Raw genomic sequence first — 27,748 nt, 5'->3', positions numbered from 1 at the left:
AAAATACAATGCTATGTAAAAATAAAATCAGAAAATAAAAAAATGGAACCGTAGATAATTCCTAAAGCATCAGTTCCATTTCAGAAATAAGAGCAGATAATTCAGAAATCCAAAATCCAAGGAGAAATTTAAATATAGATATTTTGGAAATATTCCTACTCAGTGACAAGGAAGAGGCAGTTTTCACATGTCCAGATACATTTTGCCAGGAACAAGTCTACAACCGCAGGGCGTGGGGACAAGCCTCGGCTAACAATTTCAGCTCAAATGGGTCCCAGGGCATGGTTTGAGGGCACATGGAACAGTCAGCCTGCTGAAACGAAGCAGGGCTGGTTAATGTTTAGATGGGTGATGGACGAAGACCACCACATCATCTTGAGTTCCATGATGGAAGAAGGGTGGGATATAAATCTAACAAAACCAAACAGACAGCTAGTTCATCTATGCATGATAATTACTCAACTGGGAGCACAATCCTGCATGTGTGGAACAGCATATAGAGTGTCTCCATAGAAGTCTGAGTAACCCTCTTTTCCCTACAGGGCAGCTGCCACATTGTAAGGGATGTGGCATCACAGCTGAATTCATAAACTGAATTCAACCACCAGTGAAAATTTTTTTGACTGATAGAAGTAGCCAAGTTTCCATCAAGAATGACATTTATTATTCAGTTTTTATGCCACCTTTCAGAAGGCACCTCAAGGCGGTTTACAAACGTTAATACAACTACATAAAAATCACATTTAAAATCTTAAAATTAGTTAAAAAGTAAAAACCATAAAAAAAGACAAAAAGAATCAGGAGAAATGAGAGACCTGGCAGCCCCTAAGGAGTAAAAGTTGAAACAAATAGAAAGGTTGTTAGTTGTTTTTTAAAAGCAGCCACAGATGTCCAAGAGCAGACATTCAACAGGAGAGCATTCCAAGGCCTGGGGGCAACAACAGAGGAGGCCCTGTCCCACGTGCATGACAATTTAGCCTCTCTCAGTGTCAGCACACACAGCAAAGTACTCTGACAACCTTGCTGGGTAGGCAGAAATCCTTGGGAGCAGGCGGTCCTTCAAGTAACCAGGACCCAAACCATAAAGGGCTTTAGGTAATAAACAGCACCTTGAATTGGAGCCAGAAACAATTTGGCAGCCAATGCAGCTCTTTCAAAATAGGTGTAATATGCTCCGAGCAAGCAGTTCTAGGAAGAACCTTGTCACCTGCATTCAGCACCAACTGAAGTTTCCAAATATTCTTCAAGACAGCCCCATGTAAAGTGCACTGCAGTAATTGAGCCATAACATAACTAAGGCATGGGTAACTGTGGCCATATCCTCCTTCTTGAGAAAGGGACACAGTTAGCACACTAGCTGAAGCTGTGCAAAGGCACCCCTAAGCCAATGCCGCCACCTGAACCAAATGCAAATCCAAAAGCAGAGCAGGTCCAGCAACTAATTTCCAGCGTAGGTAATCCACCAGGGTGACCAAGGCAGTTTCAGTCCCAAACCCAGGGCAAAAGCCAGATTGAAAAGGGTCTAGATCAGGGATTCTCAGCGTTGGGTCTCAAGAAGTTATTGGACTTCAACCTGCATAATCCCCAGCCCCAGTTGCCTTTGGTTGGGGATTATGGGAGTTGAAGTCCAATAAGATCTGGAGACCCAACGTTGAGAATCCCTGGTCTAGATAATCAGTATCGTCCAAGACTCTTTGCAAGGTTTGAAATAGGCTGATAGTTATCAAGATTGGTGGAATCAAAAGAGGGCTTTTTAAATAGTGGTCTTACCTCCACCTACTTGAGGCTCGATGGCATCTTGCTTTCCCTTAATGAAGCATTAATAATAGCCTCCAACTATCTACCAGTTCTCTCCCTGGCAGATTTTATTAGCCATGAAGGGTAAGGGTCCAGAGTGCATGATGTTGCCTGCACACTGCCTAGGATCTTGTCCACTTCCTCAAGCTGTACTAACCATCACAACCGGATCAAATGGTTGCTGAGGCAGATCTCCTGGACATTTCATACATAGTAGCTGGGCCAGGCACAGAGCATCTGTGCCTCTAGTTTGCCTCCTCTCCCCCCCCCCGCCACTGCCCCGTTTCCCCCATGCTGTCCCCCCCTGCCCTCCACCATTTTGCCCAGCTGCTGCCACTTCCCCCCGCCCGCCACCACCGTTTCACTCGCGTACCACCTTCCCCTGCCTGCAGTTGTTTTCTTCCCACTCAGCCTCCGCTGCCACCTTCTGCCTACCCACTGACCACCCGCTGCCGCCTTTTCTCCCCGCTGCCACCAGCATTTTCTTCCCTCCTGCCCATCTCCGTCGTTATCGGGCAGCTGTTCGTGAACTCTTGCAAGAGCTGCCACACATGGGATCAGCCATGGGTACTCCTTAGAGAATTATATATATAGTCATAGTCATCCCTTTGTCACAGCTGCATCTGGGACACAATCAACTAGGGACACAATCATCTGCTTTCAACAGTATGCCCTTTAACTAATCATGGCCTAGCTCACACAATCATTCAAATTTAGGTTTAATGTGGGTTACCAACACTTGCACAATTGTGTGAACCCATGCCACGGTAGGCATCTCAGATTCATCTCGGGCCATAAACCACCTTGGCATGGGTTCACACCATTGTGTGTCAGTAACTCACATTAAAACTTGATTCAAACTATTGTGTGAACTAGGCCAGTAGCTAAGAGGGCGGCTACATCCAGCTCTCTTAATTTCCATCAAGAACAATCTTCTATATAAGGATTATTGTTAGGATTTCATACTGTATTACTGTAAATATTTCATGCAGTGGTAATTTTGTTGGGCACCTTGAGGCAATGGAAAGGCAGGATATTAATGTAAAACAAAATTATTCATCTACTTACTACATTTTTATACCACCTTTCTGCCTTGAAAAAGGCACCCAAAGTAGTTTACAATATTAATCATGGAACTGTTGAATAAATGTGTTTTTGTACTTTCATTATGTGCCATGAAGTCTTGCACTGGAATTTTATTTTTCCTGCTTTGTGCATAAACTACGAAAAAACGTTTTCAGCTACATACATGATTTGTATTACCCCTTGATCTTAAACACACACACATAGACACACACACACTTGTCTTTTCCAAGGACAGAACACTGGTGTTAGCAAGTGCCTAAAATAATCAATGTCATTTTATTCCACATTAATCAGAGTTCATCAGGAATATTTTAAGAAGGATTTAGAGACAAACTGGAACAGGTTCAAAGGCCAAGAGGCGGGCAATGAAGATGGTCAAGACGAAAAACAAGCCCCACGAGGACAGGCTGAAGCAACTGGGTATGTTCACCTTGGAAAAGAGAAGACTGAGAGGTAACATGATAACACTCCAACTACCTGGAGGACTGTCACATAGGTTAGGGCAAATGCTTCTTCTCTGGTTGAAAGCAAGATGAGAATCCAATAAATAAATAATACTGGTGCACAAACGACACTTGTACTATTTCTGAGCAGCCTGCTTAATGAAACACTTTTCACATACATCAATAAATATGTCACCGTGTGTTTGCATATCAAACACACACACACACACACACACACACAGTCGGGTTGTCAGCATTTCCTTGCCCAACAATCCTTCCGTGGGGCTCGCGCAGGAGAACCTCCCCGCGAGGTGGCGGTGGGGCCTCTGGAGGCGAGAGGGCGGCCCCTGGGGCTCTTCTCGCCCCGCTGCCCCAGCAAACCCACGTCCCAGGCCACGGGGGGGCTGCCGCCCTTCTGGGCCCACTGACCTGAGAGTAAGTCCCACGGAACACAGCGAGACTTGCTTCCGAGGAAACACCTACTGGCTTGCGTTGCTGCTAGAAGCAGCCGGCGAGACACCCGCCTCTGTCTGGCTGTCCGACCCCAGACAGCTGCCCAGCAGCCTCCGCCCACGAGGCAGGAGAGGAGGCTCCCACTTGGCTCCTCGGCCGCCGCCGCGCGAGTAGGCCTCCCCCTCCGCCTCCCCCTCAGCAAGAGGGCGACCAGGGCGACCCACCCACCCCTACCCACCGGTGCTGGCCGAGCAGCTTCCCGCGCCTATTTACCTGCCTCCGTGAGCTGAGCTGGTGACGGTCTGAGGGGAAGAAGGTGAACGAGAGAGAGGCCTGCCGAATGGGCTACACCGAGCCCTGAAGGAAAGGCGGCGGCGGCGGCGGCGGCGCCGCGAACGGGAAGAGACGGGAGACAAACGGCGGCGAGATGCGCTCAGCCCTGGGTAAAGAGGGAGCTGGGTGGGGAAGGCGGCTGCTGGTCTCCTTTCTACCGCCACCCCGCTCCCCTCGCCACCACTTCCTCCCGGAGTCAGTGTGGCTATAGTGGAGCGGGCTGGGAGGGGCGGCGGGGTAAGCGCCTGCTAACGAGGAGCTGCTGCTGCTGCTGCTTTCTAGATGGACTACACAGCAAAGCTGCTGCTGCTGCTGCTTTTCGTTTTGAAAGAAAAATGTGATGGGCAGACTTGTTGACCCTTTGCCCTTTATTAAGGAAGGAGCCCGAACCTGAAGGAGGGTGGCCAACCCTCCAGGATCGGCCGTGGCAACCCTAACCGGAACTTGTGTAGTGGGGAGTGATGTTTTCACACACACACACAACACACACACACACAAACTGGCAGGGTCAGGGTCAGGGTCAGGGTGGGCCCTGCCTTGGTCTTCTGGTGCCACCACCTGTTCATCACCTGGGAAGGTCCCCCCCCCCCGACCCCTTCTTCCACACCCCCGTGTATACCACGACTGAACGGGATACCCAGCCTCCCTCACAGTTTCACCAAAGACCTGAAACTGTAAAGTGATCACTTGGGGGAAAATATTAGAAAATTGGGGCTCCTTTGGCATAGGGCTTTTAGGCTACCTCCAGTCTCTAGGGCAGGGTGCCTCTGGGTACCAGTTGCGGGGGAGTAACAGCAGGAGAAAGGGTATGCCCTCAACTCCTGCCTGTGGCTTCCAGCAGCATCTGGTGGGCCACTGTGCGAAACGGGATGCTGAACTAGATGGGCCTTGGGCCTGATCCAGCAGGGCTGTTCTTATGTTCTTAAGGCATGTGACTGGAGGCCCACCTTTCCCTGCTGAGCGCTCCTGAAACAGTATTAACAACTCAAAAAGCTTTCTTGTTACAGTGAGAAATGGATTGGAGTGTGTGTGTGTTTGTGTGTGTGTGTGTGGATAGAAGAATAGGCCTCAACCTTATTAAGACACCCAGGCAACACAGAGGGGAAAAAGAATACGCTAACGAAAACAAACTATGGTTACTGTCCCAACTATAGCTTTTATCCTGTTCCTTGGGGCTGCTGTACTCCACAGGCCTCCAAGTCACCTCCTCAACTCAAGCTGAGAGAGAGACAGAGAGGCACTTCGCTTCACTTCTCTTCTCTTTCCCCACCAACTCTCTCTCTAAACCCCCAGAAGATACTCTCCAAAGAAAAGAAACCCCTCCTCCCAAAAGAAGAGGGAAAACTCAACTTTTAATTTGTGTTTTGTTGGCACAGACTGCCCTCAGGACCAATACCTGTTCTCCAGGTTCCAGGTGCATGCCTGGGCATGGGCATCATACCATGCCTTTTGCTCAGCTTGGGTGTCTTGCAAGTTCTGTTGTGCCACCTGCAACATCTCACGGTGTTCTGGGGTTCATCTACGAAATCCAGGATGTTAACTTTCTGAGATGTTCCTACCCCTCCCACTGAAGACGGATTAGCTTCAGTGGCCCTCGAACATCCCTCCCATAAACAAGTTCAAAGGGGGAAAATCTGAGTCTAGGGTATGGTACTGCTCAGTAAGCAAAGAGGAGCTGTGGCAACACCTGGTGTCAGTTGTTGGAGTGCTCGTGAATAAATTCCGGTCCATTGTGCCCAGAGCTCCATTAAACTTTTCCACTAAATCATTTGTTTGATTATGGTAAGGGACTGATATAAGGTGTTCCACACCATGTGCAGCCCATACATTCTCCATTACCCCAGATAGGAAATTGGTCCTTGCATCAGTCAGGATTTATAGAGGCCAGCCTACTCTGGCAGACAATGAGGCGGGTCTCACAATGTGTGAGACCCGCTTTTGTTAAAACTGCGGGGAGAGCGGGCTAAGCCCGCTCTCCCCACAGACGAGAAGGCAGGGAGCCCTGGGCGGCTGGATCGGCTGCCCGCATGATGGCCAGCTCCGTGATGGAGCTGGCGGGGGGTGGGGGGAGCGGGGGCCACGCGACCCCCACAAGCCACAGTATGCCCTGCGCGAGCACGCAGGGCATACTGGGGAGACCCCCCCTAGCTGGGAGACGGCTTTTCACCTCCCGGCTGGGGGTCTACTCATGAGTAGGCACGGCGCGAAGCTGCACCACGGCTACTCATGAGCCTAAAAAGCAGGTTTGCTGGAGCACTCGCTCCGCAAACCTGCTTTTTAGCAGGGGTTCTCGAGCGGGTTACCCGCTCAAGAACCACCAGGCTCAGCAGCGAGCCTGGTGGTTCTTACGACCACCAAAAATCGGGCTAGGCTCTCCTAGTCCGATTTTTGTTGGTCGTGAGAATCGCCCCAATGTCTCTCAGGGCTGGACGCACAGTTTTAGTATCAATCCAACTTAAGGCTGTTGCCTCAGGCCATCTAGTTGCATAGTCCACTAGGGTCAACATGTACTGTTTTCCCCAAGGTGTCTTGGGTTGGATTGGTCCTAGGATATGCACTGGTACTCTCTGGAATGGGGCCTCAGTGATGGGTAAGTGTTGTAGAGAGGCCTTCACTTTGTGTCTTTGCTGTTCCCCGTTAACAAATAGACATCACAGGTTCGAACATACTCTGTTACATCCCGGCCATATCCAGTCCAATAGAAGTTTTGTCCTACTTACTCTTTGGTTCTACCCACCCCTGTATGTCCATTTAAATGTCTCAAATAAATAAATAAACAATGCTGCTGGAAGGCGTTAAATACTGCATAGATTAAAATAAGGCACACATCCAGTCCTCAGATTTACAGGTCAAAAGACAAGAGTCACAAGGAAAGGGGAGTGTAGAGACAAGGTCAAGGTGGTAGATCAGTTTTGGCAATTCAGGCATGATTGGTGTGTTTTTAACAGGCATTTACATCTGATCGAGACCAGTCTGATCTTCTGTTGCTGAGGTCCTTCTTGGAAGACAGAGGTTGTGGCCTGCTGTTTTTTAGACCTCCAGCTGGTGAAGATTTGGAGTGTCCTTTCTCTGGCCACTGTAGTTATAGGTCAACTGGCATGGCAGCAATAACCCTTCACTTCTGTAGTCGTAAAGCAACTTGTGCTATTTTCACTGAATACATCATTTGAGTAAGCATTGAACAATGGCTGAAATGTGCTTGTGTCATGTTTTCAGAAATTGTAGAAAGCCCCTTAGCTGCAATCGGCTGTGTTGTGTGCGTCTGTTTCAGTGAGACATTTCCCCTTTTCGGCTAGGCTCTGATGACTGCTCCTGCATGTCATTTGTTCCAAAGTGTTTCATAGTATTTGTGAACTCAGCTCGAATCATCTGTGACCTGTTACTTGCAGATGTTAGAGTGCAGTTTCTGATAACTGGATCTTGATCATAAAGTTAACTTATTATTTAATAAGCTTGATCATAGAGTTGATCATACTGTTATTTTTTGTATAAATATGATAGCAATAAGCTAATGGTAGTTAGTGATAGACTGTAAGTAAAAGAGGTCATTCACACAATCAAAAGCTGGGTAGAACAAGCGCCCTATCCAGGTTTGGGAGCTGTGTGTGCTCCCAGTTTTCGGTTGTGTGGGTACAAGCAACTAGGTACGCGGAGGTAGAAGTGATTGTGTGGAATCAAGATAGGAAGAAAATCTGCCAGCTTTCCCTCCTACCTTGATTCCACACAATCACTTCTACCTCCTCGTACCTAGTTGTTTGCACCCACACAACTGAATATTGGGAGCACATAAAGCTCCCAAACCTGGAGAGGACACTTGTTTTACCCAGCTTTCACTTGTGTGAATGACTTCAAAGATTATTTTCCTTACCATTGCCATCTCTGTGCTTCAGTTCAGATGTAAGACTAAACCATGTTTTAGTGCTACATGAATGTGCCTCTGAGAGCTGTAGGCTCAATGTGCCTCCTGCTCCTCATCTCTTGCACATGAAAGGAGGAGAGTAAAAGCTTTTATTTTCATTTTGGAATAAGCCATATTTCCACATTATGTATGAACTTGGGGGACTGTGGTTAGTTTTAACTCCAGTTCATTAAAAAAATCAGGATTGAATTGTGTTTTGTCTTCCTGTTTTGTTTTCAATCTGGTTTCTTTTAAAGTGAATGTAAAAGTTTTCATTCTACTGGATGCAAGAAACAATGGGAAGGGGAGGGTGCATGACCCTGTGGATCTCCCATGCTCATTCACATGGCACTAAACCTTGGTTTAGCATTAGGTCTGAACCAGTTTTGTGTGTGTGACTACATTAGTTGGTCTATAGTAGGGATTCTCAACATCGCGTCCCCAGATGTTATTGGACTTCAACTCCCATAATCCCCAGCCCCAGTGGCCTTTGGTTGAGGATTATGGGAGTTGAAGTCCAATAACATCTGAGGACCCAACGCTGAGAATCCCTGGTCTATAGGAAGCTGCTTTACATAGGACATAGGAATTGTGTTGCTGTATCAACTGCTTCATACCGAGTCAGACCATTGGTCCATCTAGGTCAGTACTGTCTGCACTGACTGGCATCAGCTCTAGGGCAAAGGTCTTTCCTCAGCATTACTTGGAGCTGCCAGGGACTGAATTTGCAGCCTTCTGCGTGCAAAACAGATGCTCTGCCACCAAATTACAACCCATTCCCATGATGTTTGCTTTCTGTAGAAAACTATTGCAACTTCACAAACTGAAGGTATATGTCAAATTTTTCCTATATCATAGTTTCCCCACACATCACTTGAAAATGGAAACACTAATAGTTGTGGTAACAGCTAATTAGCAACTTCACTGTATACATCGAAAAACATTATCACTACATTTTATATAAGTGGGCATGGTCTTCCACACACCCTGGGGGCCCCCAAAGCCTCTTCAGTCTGTCTCAGGTGGTGTGGCCACCGCACTGCGCAGCCAGCCACGCTGCTTCGGGCAGCCAAGTGTGACTATGACCTATGCAGGGCGGCTAAGCGTGACCTCTCTTTTAAGGACAGGGGGAGTGAAGGAATATATACATTTTTGGAAGGGCAGTATAGAAATAAAATAAATAAATAAATAAATATATATATATATATATATATATATATATATATATATATATATATATTTTATTTCTATACTGCCCTTCCAAAAATGGCTCAGGGCAGTTTACACAGATAAATAATAAATCAATAAGATGGATCCCTGTCCCCAAAGGGCTCACAATCTAAAAAGAAACATAGACACCAGCAACAGTCACTAGAGGTCCTGTCCTGGGGGTGGATAGGGCCAGTTATTCTCCCTCTGCTAAATAAAAGAGAATCACCACATTAAAAGGTGCCTCTTTGCCCAGTTAGCAGAGGTAACTGCTAACTGGTAGCATATTCCCATATATGAAATGGGAATATGTTGTGTGTTGAAATGTTTCTGCTGATGCATATTTGCATAAATATACCTGTTTTATATTCTTACATTCTTGTGAGTTCAGTTGCTGTTTGTGCCCTCAAGAACCCACATGTTAAAAATGCTGTGTGTGTCACAGGGTGTGTGTGTATGGGGATGATGCTTAACTTGCAGGGGTGGTGGGGGTCCAAAATTGCCTAGGTGCACCTCTGCTCCCACCACTATTTAGCCTCTCCCACTGGCTTATAAAGCATACCCTAGCTCTGCCCTATAGGGTGCTATACAAAATCTTCATCTAGAATACATTCAATTATGGGGGGAAGTAGGGCATTTAAGGAAAGAAATAAGCTTTTACAACGTGAGGCAAATTTCTCATTTTAAACAAATCCATGTTTTCAGCACTTTTAGAGCATTCTAAAAAAGGCGGGAGGTTCATCTTGTTCTGAGCTGGAAAATATTCTATTGCCCCTTCATCAGTTCAAGGAGATAATTTTCAGAAATATCTTCAGTTTTTTTCATGTCCCTTTTCTGGACATTCACAAAGCAAAGAGGCTAGCTGGGTCTACAGAGGGGTGGCAAGCAAACCCCCCCCCACACACACAAAGTGGCTCGCCCCTGTATTGCCTCTATTTCTGTTGCAGAAGCCTAATATGTGGGATGCAGCTCACCCACCCATAAATGCCCATTGCCCCTTCTGTGCCTCCCCTCATTTTTTCCCTGGTGTCGCCACTGTAGTTGTGTATGCATTTCTTCTGCAGAAGAAGTTCTGCCCTTACTCCAGGAGGGCCATCAAGCCCAAAGAGATAGAATCCAGCCCCGCATTGTGTGGTTCTGGGTGACCATGTGATTTGCACTCCACCCCCAGGTATCTGCTGCTCATTCCCCCACTGGAATTTAAGAATGTGCTCACTTTGGGTTCCTTTGTATCCTGATATTGTCACTTAGAGAAGGTAAGTTTTAAAGCAGTTAGTGAGGCTGTTCCATCTGGCTGGAAAGTTCCCTTAGTCAATGTACATAGATGCTAAGAACTTGGGATCTTTGGGATGTGGTAGGAGACTCTGGTGACAAGAGGAAGTATCTCACCAACTGAATGCATGGTCAGAGCTAGATAAAGAGATCTCTGGCCAGTGGAGGGATATAACATGAGTAGATCTGGAGTCTTTCCAGACAGTAATTTATTCCAACATGACTACAGAGTCCTATGGGCCATCCAAATGATGTTCTGCACATTTACTGTGTGATCTGAATGATAATCCACGAAGCATCAGACCAGTTTGTTTCTATACCACATTTGTTCTAACTTGATGATGGAAGGAGGAAACCTTTCATGAGCAGGAAGAACTGGACTACTGGATAGAGAGCTGGGAAAAACAACAGTGAAGAGCTGGAAACCAGACTGGTACATGGCCACAAAGAAACATGAGCTCCAGGCAAGTGGACCATGGGGACCCATGAATAGAGGCAATGGTGGTGGTGATGGGGCTAAATCACAGGCCCAGTAGCCTTTTAAAACTATAACCCCGTAAGGCAGGGGTTCTCAAACTTGGGTCCTCAGATGGCATTGGACTTCAGCTCCCTTAATATTCAGCCACAATGGCTTTTGGCTATTGTGGCTGGGGATTATGGCAGTTGAAGTCCAGCAACATCTGGGGACCCACATTTGAGAACTCCTGCCCTAAGGGGACTATCACAAAAGCTAGGAGGGCAGGCCTCCTCTGCCTCCCCCCCGCCCCCCTGTAATCTGAGGATTGGCACAGGAAATATAGCCTTCCACTCCTAAGGGCTTAAGAGTTGTCTTGCTGTTTCAGACCAAAGCCCAAATGTCTTATCCACCAACTATGGCCAACCCAGATGTCCCTGGGCATTATTTGGGGCAGGGCTACAAAGGGCTGCTGCTGGAAAACAACAATGTGTGTCGCATTTCTCCCTCTTCCTCTGAAATGCCTAAGTCATTTTATCCTGTGCCCTGATGGCATTCTAATGTGTGTGTTACCCACTCCTGCTCCACAGCAGTCCACATATACTTAATTTAGGAGCAGGCATCCCTGGTTCTGCATCTCTTTCTGGAGCATTCACCCTTCTCACTCCACCCAATTAACTACTGCAGTGTAGGAGGAACTGTTCAATAAATATAATTAATTAATCCCCATTATCTGAAGTTTCATTTCATTTTTTCATAATCATGTCTAATCATTCTTGGAAATAACTAACCTTTCTCAGTTTCATACAACACTGATAAATTAGTGCAACAATTACTTGATGAGTATTTTATAACGCAACAACACTTGATCAGTATTTGACATTTATTGACTGGTCAGTTGATTAGTGGGAGAAGAGCTGGTTTTGCGGTAGTGAGCATGAATGACCTCTTTGCTAAGCAGGATCTGCTCTGGTTTGCATTTGGATGGGTGACTACATGTGAGCACTGTCTGCTGTAAGATATTCCCCTTAGGGGATGAGGCAGTAGCTCAGTTGTAGAGCATCTGCCTGCATGCAAAAAGTCCCAGGTTCAATCCCAGGCATTTCCAGGAAGCCTGGAAAAGATTCTTGCCTGAGAGTTTCTGCCATTCAGTGTAGACAACAATGAGTTAGATGAACCAATGGTCTGACTCAGTAGAAGACAGTTTCCTATGTTTCTCATGTCTCAAACATAACTGTAAGTATTCCAAGATTGGAAAACGCACAGGGATTCAATCAAGTGACTATGAACAACATAATTGCATTGCAGGTCAACGGTTCCTATCTTTCATTCATATAAAGCTTTGTTTTCCACAAAATATGATGATGCCTATAGTTTAAAACAGCAGAACACTTTCCTAGAAGATGTATTTGCACAATGTCTTCCTGTTACTAACTTGTTACTCTTCCTTCACAAAAGCTGTCCTTTTTGTTTCAAAAAGGAGGAATCATTAAGGGTTCTTTGTGAAACTAGAGTTGTTATTGCTGTTGGAAGGATGCAGTGCTAATTGCTATTTCTTGTTGCTTTACACATCTCCAGTAAGACACACTGAAGGTGCTGACAAAAATAAGGAAGGACTTTGGGTAGCCTTTTTAATGGACCATCATAGACTAAGAACATGGGGTCATTCTTACGGGCGGGTGGTGGGGGTAAGATTGCTCCAACGCACCTTCCCCACCCCAGACGATCAAAGAAGTCGTGCTGGGAGCATGGACTGTGCTCCCAGACAATGCATGCTTTGCCACACAGTGCAGAGCTCTAGAGGTGGGACGTGTCGTCCCAGCCTCCAGATATTCCACAATTGCCGGGATTCCCATGTCAGATGGGTACTGTAGGAGCCTGTCTCTGTGTCTCCTTGGGCTGAATGCAACCCAAGGAGACACATGGTCCTGGCAGCTTGGTTAAGGGAGCACTAGGGATGTGCAAACTAGCTTGACTTTGAGCCAGTTTGAGCTCGAACTGGTCTGGTTTGAGGACTTGACCTTGAACCGGGCCTGGTTTGGTTCATGGCCGGGCTGAACCCCTGCGCCGGTTCAGGGCAGTTTTGGGGTGCCAGTGCTTTGTAAATTTGCGGGGGGGGGGAGGTTGACTTACTGCTGCCTAGGGCTTCAGCGGCCCTGCAGGTTCTGCTGTGGCCACGGGGCAGGGAGGGCCTCTGATATTTCCCCCTTCTCCTGCTGGCCTCTCCCTGGTCCATTTCAGGGTCGTTTCGGCCCTCTGAGAATACACAGTGGCCATTTTCGAGGCTGCAGTGCATACCTCCAAAATGGCTGCCACGCACTCTCAGAGGGCCAAAATGGCCCCGAAACAGACCAAACCAGCCCATGGGAGACCGTGGGGAGGCTGGCAGGGGAAGGGAGAACCACCCAAGACACACACCCCCCCCCCGCACTGCCACAGCAGCACCCCACAAAGCCACTGAAGCCCTTGGCAGCAGTAAATCAACTTTTAACTGGCATCCCCAAACTGGACTCAAACCAATTCAATACATGAACCAAGCCAGGCCCCTAGTTCAGGGTGCCAAAACCAAACATGCCTGGTCTGGTTTGAATCCAGTTTGGACTTGAACTGAACATGGCAAACCATTTTTGTGCACATCCCTACCTTATATCCCTACCTAAGAGCTGGACTTAGGAGCTGGGTTAGGCTGAGTGGGAGTGCTGGGATCCATGTCCCAATCAGGATCCAGTTATTATTCTTAGGTTTACACCAAACTCACATAAATATATAGAACAGACACCGCAACAAACTTTGTTATATGCATTACTACCAGTCACTGAGCTTCTGTAGCTTTTGTGTACTTGACAGTGGAGCTTTGATAGATGTCAAGTTTTAGACATCTCCCATATTCTGTTCACCAATTGCATTTTCTTTAGTCTTTGTTATCCCACTATTGTGTAAATCCTGATCTTGCTACTGCTAGTAAATAAATAATTGGTTCCTGAATATTTATGGAAGGTATGTTTTATATGTAATTGAGTACTGTAGATATAAGGACGGGTCTGGTGTCAATGGTAGGTCAAAAGTTTCTTTAATAACATCAATTGTAGTTTTTCCAGAACCTAATTGTCCTGCTGCATTGCCACTATATTGATGTTTGAATTGGCTTTTGGTTCATAGCATTTAGACTTGTCAGATGATGTCTCATATTTGGACCTGGACTCATTTACAGTTTATTTCTGGCTACAGTATGATCTACAAGAAAATGCCATTGGTCTCTTTTTATTTGGCATATAATGACTCTAGATTGCTGATTTAGGCCAAAATCTGATTTGTCAGGTGAGTAAGACCAGTTGCAACCATTTTCCTTTTCTGTACATAAAAGGGATTATCTTTAACCCAGTTACACAAAATTATTTTTCACTTCACTTCCATAAGCAGTCAAGTCAGTGCTCTGCTCCATTTTCTCTATAGGCAGTATTTATTCTGGGCAAAGTGAGTCAGTTGCATGGGATGTGTCCTGTGAAGAGAAGTGAAATCCTCCAACTACGATGTGCTAAAATATAATGCATTTTTAATTGCATTATATTTTTGCGAGCAGCTAAAATATTAAATATCAGCAAAATAACAGGTGAGGAAAATGTGACATAGTTAATGAAACTCGGCTTTTAGAATTGTTTTTCACATTTAGAGGTTAGTTCATTTGTGATTTTAAAGAGAAACGGCATTATGGCTTGATTATAAAAGTAAAGTGTGTCGTTGATTTGATTTCAACTCCTGGCAATCACAGAGCCCTGTGGCTGTCTTTGGTAGAATACAGGAGGGTTTACCATTGCCATCTTCCATGCAGTATGAGATGATGCCTTTCAGCATCTTCCTATATTGCTGCTGCCTGAAATAGGTGTACCAGCAGGGATTCAAACCAGCAATGTCTTGCATGATAGTCAAGCATTTCCCCACTGAGCCATTAGGTGGCTTGGCTATAGCCATTCTTTATTCTATGGCTTCACGAAGGGAGACAATACAACCTAGGAGAGTCACACTGTGAAGGGAAGATGTGACAAATGTCACCTAAGAGCACTTTACAGAAAAATAAACTTGTCTGGTTCCCTAGTAGCATCTTAACATTATCTGAAATTATTTTAGTGTGGGGAGCAGTACAGAAATGAATGTCAGATCTACATTTTATTTATTTATTTTATTTAACACATTTGTATGCCGCCCAAAATGCACGTCTCTGAGTGGTTTACTACAAAACAATAAAAACAACAAATAAAAAGGTTAAAACATTCCAACAGTTTAAAATGTAAAAGGTTAAAACTATTTAAAAAATCACAATTAAAACAATATCTAATTAAAAGCCTGGGTGAAAAAAATGTGTCTTGACTGCCTTTTAAAAAGTTGTAAGAGGTGGGTAGGCTTTTATTTCAGCAGGAAGTATATTCTGTGGACCCAGAGCATTGTCTAAGGGCACATAATGCAGCCACCTTGCTGAAGCTAAGCAAGTTTTGGTGTGGTCAGTGCCTGAATACCCATGTATTCAGACGACCCATGTATACCATCTCTGGGTATGGAGCTGTAGCTCAGTGCTAGAGGATTTGGTTTGCATGCAGGAGGTCCCAGGTTCCATCCTTGGCATCTCTTGGTAGGGCTGGGAAAGACTCCTGCCTTGGAGAAGTCACTGCCAGTTAGTGTAGAAAGTGCTGAGCTGGATGTACCAATGGTCTGACTCAGTATAAGGCAGCTTTCTATGTTCCTATGACCCTAGTTGAGTGGGCAAAATGAACTGTGGTGTGGAGATGTTCATCTCCATCTTCTAGTAGAATGGGTGTGTATGTTCCCATCTGACTGAGACTTCTTCAAGATGCAAGTCAAAATTGTTTTGGAGTAGTTTTAGCAAATATAGAGGTAACATGGGATCTCTCCCTTTCTCTGCACATTTTTGTGGAGTTAAGTTTTATTGAAAACATATGCTCCTCCTTGATGCATCATGAACTTCTGGTGCAGCTTCTGATAGAGCTTATGCTGTTTACCTGAAAGATAGAATGAGCTTGAAAACAAAAGGTAAATGAATTGGATGCTAAACCAATGCACTAGAGAATGAATTTTAGTCTTAATTAATACTGCACACTTTGTGTTGTCCCATTACATTTAACTGAATTGCATATGGCAATATTGGAAGAGAAACAAGTTTTAGCAAAAAGAAAAAGTTATTGTCAACTGGCAGTAATTCTTAAATAATAGAGGCAGCTTTGTGGGTTACTCTACAGGTAATTATTCTATGGGTTTAGAATATTGTAAGTAGGGATGTGCAAGAAATTTTTTTTGTGTTCTGTTTTCAGCTCAAAATGCAATGCAAATAGGTGAAATGCTTCGTCGGAACAGCAACTGAACCAGTTGTTTCAGCGGTCAAAACTTGAAACTATTCGAGTGTTTCAGCCATTGGGAACAATGGGGAAACTCAAAACACCCCATTGTTCCTCATGGGTAGCCCTAGGGTCACAAAAGTGGGTTGTGAGAGCCAGTGTGGTATAGTGGTTAGAATGCTGCACTAGGACCATGGAGACCCGAGTTCAAATCCCCATTCAGCCATGATATTTATTTATTAAGCTTCTATACCGCCCAAACTTTCGACTCTGGGCGGTTAACATAAAAAGAATTAAAACACATATAATAGTTAAAACAATGCAACAATTTAAAAACAGCCATAAAATTTTTAAAATTTTTAAAAGCTGGGAAAGCTTGGGTAAAAAGATGGGTTTTCAGGTGTTTTTAAAAAATTGCCAGAGATGGGGAGGATCATATCTCAACAGGGAGCACATTCCACAATCTTGGGGCAGCAACCAAAAAGGCCTGTCTCTGTGTGGGACCACTATTTACTCTAAGTCCTTTTAGCACTGCACTGCCAACAACAAGGTAGCCCCAGGAAACGGACGCAGACACCAGCTGGTTTTACTCAATCAAGGATCCACGTTTATTTCAGTCAGTTAAACAGCAAGCTAGCTTCTAATTCATACACACACACACACATGCACACACACACATACTCACCTAGCCCCACTCCAAAGGTGATCAGTCTTTGAAAGGGGTGTTGGAAGAAGCGTAGAGGCCTCGCTTGGGATGTTAGTGCTTCTCAGGGGTCTTCTGGTTTCCTGCCTGACTTATAAAGGGAAGTTTCCAGTCCAGTTGGTACATTTGCAGTCCACTTTCATCTCTGTGATTACAAGACGTACTCATCCTGTCTCCTTCAGCTCTTTCTCCTTTACAACGTCACTGGCAGTCCTCCCTGGTTTCACCGATTCTTCAGGCCCTTGGCGTCTTTCCAAACATTGTCTGTGTTAGAGAGGGATTGGGGGGTAGGGGCCCTCTTGATGCTGCTCACTCATGCGTTCCTTCATACATACCATTCGTAAGCACTACCTAAGCATTTAATTTGTCAAGATCACATGGCTCATTGGGTTACAGAAGTGAGCTAATACAAATTGATACATTGTTTCTTATCTCTAGATTATTAAGAGCTTGTGGTTCAGCCTGTTATTACAATATTGAACATTAATATATTGTTTCTTGTTTCTACATTTTATAACTTGCAAGTTAGCCAAGTACTTTATGCATCACTACTATCACAAAGCTAGCATAATTCTACATCTGTGTAGCCACCAGACGAATTGGTGGTAACTAGAGACGGACCTCCTCAGATGACGTCCATGGGCGGTGTGGGTCATAGTGAAGAAGACACTCTCTTAAATACCCAGGGCCTAAGCCATTTAGGGCTTTGTAAGTTACAAGTAGCACTTTGTATTTTGCCTGGAAACCTATTGGCAGCCAGTGAAGCTCCATCAGCAGAGGAGTAATGTGGTATCTCCGAGATGACCCAGAGACCAACCTGGCTGCCATATTCTGAACCAACTGAAGTTTCCGGACTATGTACAAAGGCAGCCGCACATAAAGTGCATTACAAAAGTCCAGTCTGGAAGTTACCAACAAATGTACCACTGTTTTGAGGTCACTGATCTCGAGAAACGGGTGCAGCTGGCGTATCAGCCGAAGCTGATAAAAAGCACCTCTGGCCAGTACCTCAACCTGAGAAATCAAGGAGAGGTGTGAATCCAGAAGTACTCTCAGACTGCGAACTTGTTCCTTTTGGGGAAGTGTGACCCCATCTAGAACAGGTAGATCAAGATCGCCTCTGGAGTTCTGACCCTGCACGATCAGTACCTCTGTCTTATCTGGATTCAGCTTCAGTTTATTCTCCCTCATCCAGCCCATGACTGCTTCCAGGCAGGCATTTAGAGAGGATATGCCAGCTCCTGAAGAAGTTGACATGGAGAAGTAGGTCTGGGTGTCATCAGCGTACTGGTAACACCCAGCTCCAAATCCCCTGATGATCTCTCCCAGCGGTTTCATGTAGATGTTAAAAAGCTTTGGAGACAGTACGGAGCCTTGAGGGACTCCATACTTAAGCTCAGATCTCAAAGAGCAACAGTCTCAAATCAACACTATCTGGAATCTGTCCAAGAGGTAGGAGCAGAACCACTGTAAAACAATGCCTCCCAACAATGCCTCCTACTTGCTGGGTGACTCTGGGCCAGTCGCTTCTCTCTCAGCCTAACCTACTTCACAGGGTTGCTGTGAGCAGAAACATAAGTATATAGTACACTGCTCTGGGCTCCTTGAAGGAAGAGCGGGATATAAATGTAAAAAACAAATAATAATAATAATAATTGTGTGGTAGGGCATGATGGGTGTTGCCAACCCACAAAAGAAATGGGCAAGTGGGCTATTTTAAATTTTTTAACCTTTTCCCCAAACTCCATAAGATTCCTATGGGTTTTGAGTCCTATGGGGTTTGGAGGAAAGGTTAACAAGCATGCAGAAGGTTCCAGGTTCCCTCCCTGGTGCCTCCCAGATATAAGGCTGAGGGAGATTCTCCTGCCTATAACCTGGGAGACGTCTGACTGTACTGTAGACAATATTGAGCTAGATGGACCAATGGTTTGACAAGAAACAAAGCTTCTAGACTCCTACCATGAGAAGAACTCTTCTTTCTCCTCTTCTTCGCCAACATATATCTCGTGACATTGCCAATCCACCATTCCAGTCCTCAGCTGACCTGCCAAGGCGATTGCTTCTTCAATGTTCAGCGTGGACTGGAGCTCATCCATCGTCTTCTAGAGAAGAGCAGCCAGGCAAAGTCAGGCTCAGCATTGGTGTCTTGGCACACAAGCTATTTGTGGCAATGAAAAGGCTGGAGTGTCAAGACAACCGTAGCAATGAGCACCCAGTCTTGGGTGGATAGATCACACACTTTCAAGCCATGCCTCCTTGCTCTTGCTCCTGCAGGCACTGGAGCAAGAGAAAGATGGTGTTTCACCGGATTGGAACATCCTGAGGGATTAGAATAAAGGAAGAGTTTACAAGCAAAAAATATTGAGCATTCCTACTTGTCTAGTTGTTAGTGGACCACGAGGCCAAAATCCTTGAAGTTGCAAAAAAGATGGTTTCATAATTCCAAACCTAGAAGCGTGATGGTGGCCTCTTGCCAGCAATAAAGGGAGACAGTTTGTTGTCAGGCTCAGCAAAGCCTTTAATTCCCTTCTCCCAGGAACTCTCTTCTGGGGTATTCCATTCCATATAAAAAATACTTATCTCTCTGAGGCTTCAGCAATCCTTATATCCTTTCATATACATGCTTTTCACCTTTGCTGGACTGACCCAATAGCTGGTTAAGGTGACAGGCATGAAAGAAACCTAATCAGGAGATCATGATTAGAACTAGAAAGTAAGAGCTGGTTTTCAAAAAGAACTTCTTTTATTTCCAGATTTAGCATATCATTATTTAAAGGTCTAGATTTAATGATAAATGTTATGTACTTGTTCCCTTTCCATGCGATGGGGAAGTTACGCTATTGAATAATCTCTTTATAAAGTTGTGATTTTTACAGGTTATATAATATAATAAATAGTTTTTTGTATTTCCTTTTACCCCAAGGAGGCGTCTTTGACTCAAAAGACATTGAGGTATAATGAAAAAACAAAACATTCATTTTTGAATTCCAATCAAAAGGAGGCTCTCCATTTTTGTTTCCTGAATGGGTGCTTTCCCCCTCTTTCATTGTTCTCAGGCCTTGATTCACTGAAATGTAATTACATATGTCCAAAATAGATTCCATAGATTAATTAAAACACTTGAACTTGTTTGCACATGTGTCTGTGTCGTATGCATTCGATCTCATGTACCTGGGGAATGTGAAACTTATGCATACCTCACTCTGCTGCTGCTCCTGCTTCCTGGGGGGCCTCCAAATGATCTGGGGGACCTCGCCAGAGCCCCACCACTATGCCGCCACTGCTGCACTGCGCTGCCACCCTGTACCTGCTGCTGCCCCACCGCGCCGATATTTCCTATCTTCACTGCTGGGGGATGGAGGGTGAGCTGAGTGGAGCAGGCTACCCCCCATGGTGGTGGCAGCACGTGGGCTTCTCTCCAGCTGGTGTACAGGCTTCTCCCCGCTTCCTGGTCAGTGCATGGGCTTCTCTTTGACCAGTGCACCTGCACGGTTTGACTATGGAGAACATTGCATGAGAGATAAGCCTGCACGCCAGCAGGGGAGTGGGGAGAAGCCTGTGTGCCATCGCCATGGGGGGATGGGGGTGGCCTGCTCTGCTTGGACCCCCCCCCCCGGCAGAGAAGATAGGAAACACCAGTGTGGTGAGGCAGCGGCAGGCATGGTGTGGCAGCGGTGCAGTGCAGCAGCACAGCAATGGGGCTCTGGTGAGGCCCCCCAGATCATTTGGAGGGCCCCCAGGAGCCAAGAGGCCACAGACCTGGTCCTTTATTATGGTCAGGCAGTGCACAACCAGGCAGTGCACAACCTGTCACGTTCCACACTGCAGCTGCTGAGCTATATGTTGACATCATATTGTAGATCAATTGTGTTTTTCTACCATCTCTTTAACCTAAAGAACAAAACTGAATACAAATACAATGAAAAGAATGAGAAACCAGTATATACAGGTGTCCAGAGTCCGAGATGTCTTCAAAATGAGAAATTGAAGAGTACATACAGTACAGGTAAGGAGTCCTCAAATCCAGAAGAAGGAAACGATGTACTCAGTAAGATGTTGTGAATGCATGTAGTTCAAGGCATGAATCCATCATTCGAGGAAAGCAAGCAACATGCTCTGTAATGACTGATAAATAATTGGTGATGGAAGACAAAGCAAACCAGGGTAAAACCTACTTTTTTATTGTATTTTGTAATTCTACTTGGTATTATGCCATTGTATTTTTATATGTTTTATACAGATGTGTTTGATTATTTTCACGTGTGTTGAGAGCTGGTTATTCATCCATCATTTACTTTGTTTTTTGTGTTCACAGGTTTTGCATTCCCCCCCCATTCCGTGGACCCCGTTTTCCCCCTCAGTTTTCTGTTTTGTTGGGGATTTAGTCATGTCGTATCTCACCAGCTCTTTTGCTTTTTCTGCTGATGAAATCAATGAGATTTTAGGTAGTTGTATGACTGACCCGCATGACACTCAACAGGTTTCTTTTACTCCCAATTGGTCTGAATTTGTTGATCTGAAAAAGAAGTTTGTTAGAACTCAACTCCATGCCCTGTATATGGAAAAATATTACGAGAGTTCTTGTATCCCGAGGGGTTTGCGGTTGTTTAAATCTCCTACTTTATTCCAACAGGACACAGAATTTTGTGAGAAATGGATTTCGATCCTAAATAAATGTAGTTTAGACCTTATTCTTCTTATCATTCAAAGGTCCTCTAAAGCTGTAATTGATATTAAACAGGAATTAGACGAGTGTGAAACTAATTTGAGGTCTAGCACCTTTTCTGAGGTAATAGACACAAAAATGAGAGAAATTGAGGGGAACATTAAGCAATTTAAGGAACAACTTCTTTTTTAAAATAAAAAAAATTCATGTGACGAACGTGATTATGATTCAGGCAGAGTCTATAACTGGGCAGCCCCTCCTTGATTTCGACATAAATCTGTTTCTTGGAGGAATCCTGTGAGTTCCTCGGAATACACTGATACTGATGAGTCTATTCCTTCTGAGAAAGAAGGTTCTTTATCTAGAAAGCGTCCTCTTTTGGACAGAGCTGTTCAAAATAGATCAGGAGACTCCCAGCATATTTTTCGCAGGAATCGTCGCCCTCGCGATGCACACTCTAAGGCACATCCAGGAGAATTAATATAATAGATTGGAAACAAGCTGTGGAAAAGAAGTTGTTGCACCATGGGCTATTCCCAGGATATTTAAAATCTATGGAGTTTTCAAAAGCCCAGTCGGTAGTTAAACAACGTGTATTAGATATGGAGAAGCAGTTAGAGCTTAGTCGCATGCCCAGAGGTTATCTTGGGAAACCAAGATGTCAATAATAAACCTGCTAGATATCTTAGTATCTCTCTCTCTCTATTTCTCTAAGGCATACCCATTGCTATTCCTATGCATGGCAGTTCTTGTGAGAGTTCGCAAATGAGTTACTGGCAGGGGGAGAGGAAAGTGGTGGCACCGGCAGATAGGCTTGAGGGTGAGACAGGAAACAAAACAGCAGGCGGGGGGGATGGTGGCAGTGGACGGGGGGGGGGGGGAGAGAAAGTGGCGGTGGTGTCAGGGACAGGGGATGGGTAGGGGAGAGATGCTGTGCACTCGGCCCAGCTAGTAACGACTATTCCCAAGTATTGAGAAGCTCTAACACTAGTTCATCTCAATGCACTTCAAACAGCTGCCCTAGAAGGAAGGTACAATAAAAGACCTTATGTTGAGAGATTTTGCCCTTGTACCAGTGGGAGTATAGAAACAACGGCACGTGTACTGCTATATTGTAATTTGTATAGGGGCATTTGAGATTACTATTTGTTACCCTTCATAAAAAAATTTCAAGATCATTCAGATAATTTTTATCTTAATTTGCTTTTAGCTGATACATCCGATGAAATTTCTTAAATGTTGCCAAGTTCTGCTCAATAGCGGGGAAGTCCACCAGAAGCTGGTAGCTTGATCACTTTAATGTATATCTTGAATGGTGGTGTTATTAGTTAACCCTTTAATTGAATTATGGATTTAAAGTGATTTTTTTGTTCTTTATTGGGATTTTGTATAATTTTGCTTCTATATTCTGATCAATGATCAAAATAAATGATTCATTCATTATTCATTTGGTGGTTGCAGCTTAATAAAGAAACAAAGCATTTAAAATAAATAAAAGGGTCACAAACATATTGTTTGTTTTAAGATCTATATATTTTAAACACTAATCTCCCAGTCCCACCTCAGGTCCTGACAATGCTATTACAGGATAAATGAATCCTGAACAGGTGCGTAGGAATAATGGAGTGTGCGGAGAACAAATGCCCCCTTGCCCACCCAGGGCATGCCCCTGTCCCCCCTGCCATTACCTGTTCCCTCCCGCCATGTTTCCCACCCACCCCTGCGACACTACCCTGCACCAGTCATGCCCCTTCCCTCTGCATCAGCATGTTGATCCAGGAAGAGGGGCCAGCACTGATAACAAATATGTGGCAGCCCCTTGGCCTCTCCAGTTGGTGAAGCACTTTCTCCGCCAGCTAGGAAAAGGGTGAAGAGGCACCATTCATTCTTTCCCAGCGATGGCCATGTCTTCCTCATTGGTGTGCTGATGCAGAGGGAAGGGGCATAGCCATTAGGGGGAAGTCTTGCCAGCTTGTCCTGGGGACGTCAACAACCTTGCAACACCCCTGACTGATCCTGCAGAACAAAACCTTCAGCAATGTATAATTGTGGCATATTAATAATAAAATAATAATAATATAAATAAATATATTTATAAAATTGTTTTATACTAATGTTTAATAGTGGTGGTGAAAGTTCAGGCAGCAACCTTTTGTAAGCATTGGGGAGATGTTACAAGCACGCCTCTCTTTTCATCTGTGCGAAATGTTCTGGGTCTGAGGTTTGCTTGCAGTCTTGCTAAAGGTTTGTTGCGGACTATTTTGAGAGGTCTCTTTTACTTTGAAAAATGATGCCAGTTTGGCCTAGCCTGTAATATTGAAATGAGATATTTATATTAATGGTGTTTGTTGTGCATTTGTGCAGGTTTATAGATCAAACATAACATCTCCTGAATTTTCATATAGCCAATGAAAGATATTCCCTGTATTCCTTTCAGCAGAAAAGTTTTCCTCCTCTTTTATTAGCCCTACAAGTACAAAGCTTTTACTTATTGGTTAAGAGTTTTATGGTCTCTGTGATTGCAGTATTATCTACACAGTAACAAATGCTTAAATAAGCATGTGTTTATGATACTCTGAATCTTAACTTAATGATATCCTTAGGGTTTAGAGCATCCTGTCATTAGTGGAGCTTTATCCAGGGCTGTATTATTTTCTTTGTTGTCAATGAAGATGCCTTTGCTTCTAATGCTTCTCAGCTGGCCAATTAAGCTTTTTCATTTTCACTTTTCATATCACCTGGCTGTGCTCATTATAAAGCTGTTGGGCACAATCCATTGGGAACATCATCTGTGCAAGCTCCATCAACATGAATGGGATGTACGTAAGAGCACAGCTCTTGGGATTTGTGTGAAAGGTTCTTGGTGGAATGTGCCCTTTATTTTACAAGAAGCTTTGCTTGTTGTGAGTTTCTTCTCTGAATCAGAAGAGGGCATGGTTGGGGCAGTTCTGAATTTTCTTTGAGACTTTTTATTTTCACTGATTGTATACCCAGCCTCATGCTAAAGCTTATGCTGAGTGAATATAAAATAACAAATGCATACAAAGTAAATTCAGTCAAAGAGATACAAGCCAGAGATACCAAACTCTGATCTACTAGATGAATTGAAGACCAACACAAATAATCAACCTTTATTCTGGCTGATTGCCCCAAAGAAACACAAATAATGGTATTATCATAGTTCAGAAAGATGCTCCAAGCAAAGTAATGAAATAGACCAGGGCTGTACAATTTTGTCCCTCCAGCTGTTTTTGCACTACAGCTCCAATTATCCCCAGCCAAAGTGGCCAGTAGTCAGGGATTATGGTCCAACATCTTCAGGAGGGCCAAAGCTGTGCAGCCCTGGAATAGATCAAATTCATTCTGAGGGTCTAATCCTAAACACACTTACTAGGGAGTAAGTCCTATTAAACACAGTGCAACTTACTTCTGGGTAAACATGCATAGGATTCAATGATGTAGTAAGATTGGAGGGGGCCCTGGGACAGGATCTGAAGATTGCCTCCTTACCTTTGCTGGATAGTAGTGGGGAATATTGCCTACCTGTTGGAATGCTCCAACTCATTAGAGAATGCCTTCTTCTGCATGATCCCCACTGCACGTTAAGGTCATCTGAGGAGGTCCGTCTCCAGTTACCACCAGTATATCTGGAGGTGACTCAGAGGCAGGCCTTCTCTGTAGCTTCTCCTGGGCTGTGGAATGCACCCCCTGCAGAAATCCATAATTTGAATTCATTATTGGCCTTCAGGAGAGCCCTCAAAACCTATTTGTTTGGCCTGGCCTTCCAGGGTTTTTAATTTGTTGTAAATGGTTTTAACTTGCTGTAACCTGATTTTCCAGGGTTTTTAAACTGTTGTGAATGTTTTAACTGTTAATTGTTTTATGGTGTTTCATAGTCTCTGTTTTTAATTGATAATTGATCGTCATTGTTTTGTTCTGATGTAAACCTCCCTGAGCCATTTTTGGAGGAGTGGTATAGAAACCGAACAAACAAACAATAAACTTTTTGCCACTCTCCAGTTGACCCGCCATAACCTGATGACATCACCGCACTGCTTTTAAGGCAGGCCTGTTCTTGCTGCCATCAGGGCAGCCCTGCTTCACTGAGCTGGCGTGATTGCCAAAGAGAGTGGCTGGTGCAAGTTGGGGGCCGAGCATCCTGTGGAGGGGGACGGGGAAGTGGCTGGTGGACACCCACCAGTCCAAAGGACTTGCCCCCCCACCATCTTACATCCCCATCAGAGATGTAAGTTTTGGGTGGTATAAAAATATGCAAAATCAATCAATCAGTCAGTCAATCTCCATTGTAGCTATGCCTGTGATAGGCTTGCATTGCATGACTGCAATTCCATGTGTACTTATCAGAAAGTAAGTTCCATTGAACTTGCGGAATTTTGCTTCTTTCTAAATTTGCTAATGAGCCTATTTTGTGCTCTGCTGTCACCCTTCAGATGTGAAAACTTGTGAATTTTGGCTCTGAGCTTTGCTAGTGAAAGCATTTTTTCATGGATAGAGGAGAAAATACTTTTACTAGCTCAAAGAGGGGGGATGTCCTAGCTTTCTAAGGCAATAAAAATAAATGGTGTGCTTCCCTTTTCTGTAGGAGGTTTTGAGCTGAGTCATCTGTTCTGTAATTTTGTGTTAATATCTTCCACATGTCATTCTTAATTTGTATTGCTATTACTTTTCTACCACTTCCTTAAACTGCTTTATTTTCAACTTTTCAGGGTTTTTTAAAAAAAGTCTTCTGTTCTTTTGTCTTCTGTGTGAACAATTTAAAGACACAAAGATTATGAAGACCCATTACAGTTTGAAGTTTAGCCTGTTGTGTTCTGAAATGGATTTGGTTGCCCTGAGGGGTGACTTATGCTGGGAGAAGGGCAGGATGTTGATTCTCCTGGACCTCTCAGCAGCTTTTGATATGATCTGCCATGGAATCCTTCTGGATCAGCTCCATAGGTTGGGAATGGGGAGCAGTGATGTGGTGATTCCACTCCTATCTGCAGGGCCCAATTCTAGAAGGTGGTACTGTACTGGTTCACCCTGCGGCATTTATGCTATGGTGTCCTACAGGGATCAGGCTTCCTCCTGTGCTTTTTAACATCTATATGAAGCTGCTGGGGGAAGCCATTCAGAGAGGCGGAGGGATGTGGTATCAATAGCCTGATGATACCTTGCTCTATTTCTAACATCTAGGGCAGGTGTGTCAGATAGTACTGAATCATGGCCTGGACTTGGTAATGGGCTGGGTGAGGGCCAATACGCTCAAACTCAGTTCCAACAAGATGGAGATTATGTAGTTTGATGGTTTCTCTGGTGAAATAGCATTCAACCAGAGGTGCTCTTACCCTTGGATCTTGGGGCCCTGGTCCGGATCTTGGGGCCTCCAAATAACTGGGGAGGCCTCCTGCCACCACCCTGCGCCCCGCTCTGCCACTGCCCCGCTGCCCCGAACCGTGGCTTTCCTGTAATTTAGCTGCCATGTGTGTTGTCGGGGTGGGTGGGGGGTGAGCCAAGCAGGCCTTCCACCCTATCCCCCCCCCACGGTAGCAGTAGGTGGAGCGGCTGCTGGTCCTGTCCATCCAAGGGCCGCTGGGCCAGATGGACAGGCCCAGAGGCCACTCTGCCCGCCGCCACCACGGGGAGGCTCCTACTCGGATCACCCCCCAGCCATGCACATGGTGGCTAAAATTACAGAAAAGCCACGGTTCAGCACGGCGGGGCCTCATGGTGGCAAGGGAAGCCTCACGGCGGTGGGGACACTTGCGGCAGAAGTAGTCTGGGTGCCAAAATCACCTAGGTGCACCACTGCATTCAACCTGTTGTGGATGAGGTTGTTATCGCTGAAAAACCAAGTTCTGCAGTTTTGGGGTGCTCCTAGACCCCATATTAACATGGAAGGCCAGATGATGTCTCTAGTACAGAGCACCTTTCACTAGTTTAGGATGGTGTGCCAAGTGTGATCTCTCTTAGACGGGGATCATCTTGCCACAAATATACATAAAATAAATATTCCCAGTATCTACGGTATTATCCTACATGAAGCAAACATGCATACTCTTATTTAACTCTTAACAACCCCAAACACT

The 27,748-nt window shown here is 44.8% G+C and overlaps 1 protein-coding gene across 1 annotated transcript in view; it reads right to left on the bottom strand.

The window, feature by feature from the left end:
- Positions 1-3,951, bottom strand: part of RNF180 (ring finger protein 180) — a 97,724-nt gene extending 93,773 nt beyond the window's left edge. The window contains 1 exon segment of the mRNA XM_053300388.1: positions 3,756-3,951. The gene's annotated coding sequence lies outside the window, so the exon portion shown is untranslated.
- Positions 3,952-27,748: the final 23,797 nt, after the last annotated feature.

Source organism: Hemicordylus capensis, chromosome 2, assembly GCF_027244095.1.
Source record: "Hemicordylus capensis ecotype Gifberg chromosome 2, rHemCap1.1.pri, whole genome shotgun sequence".
Lineage (NCBI taxonomy): Eukaryota > Metazoa > Chordata > Lepidosauria > Squamata > Cordylidae > Hemicordylus > Hemicordylus capensis.
The sequence above is the reverse complement of the archived record's forward strand: the minus strand, read 5'-3'. Positions and strand labels throughout refer to the sequence as shown.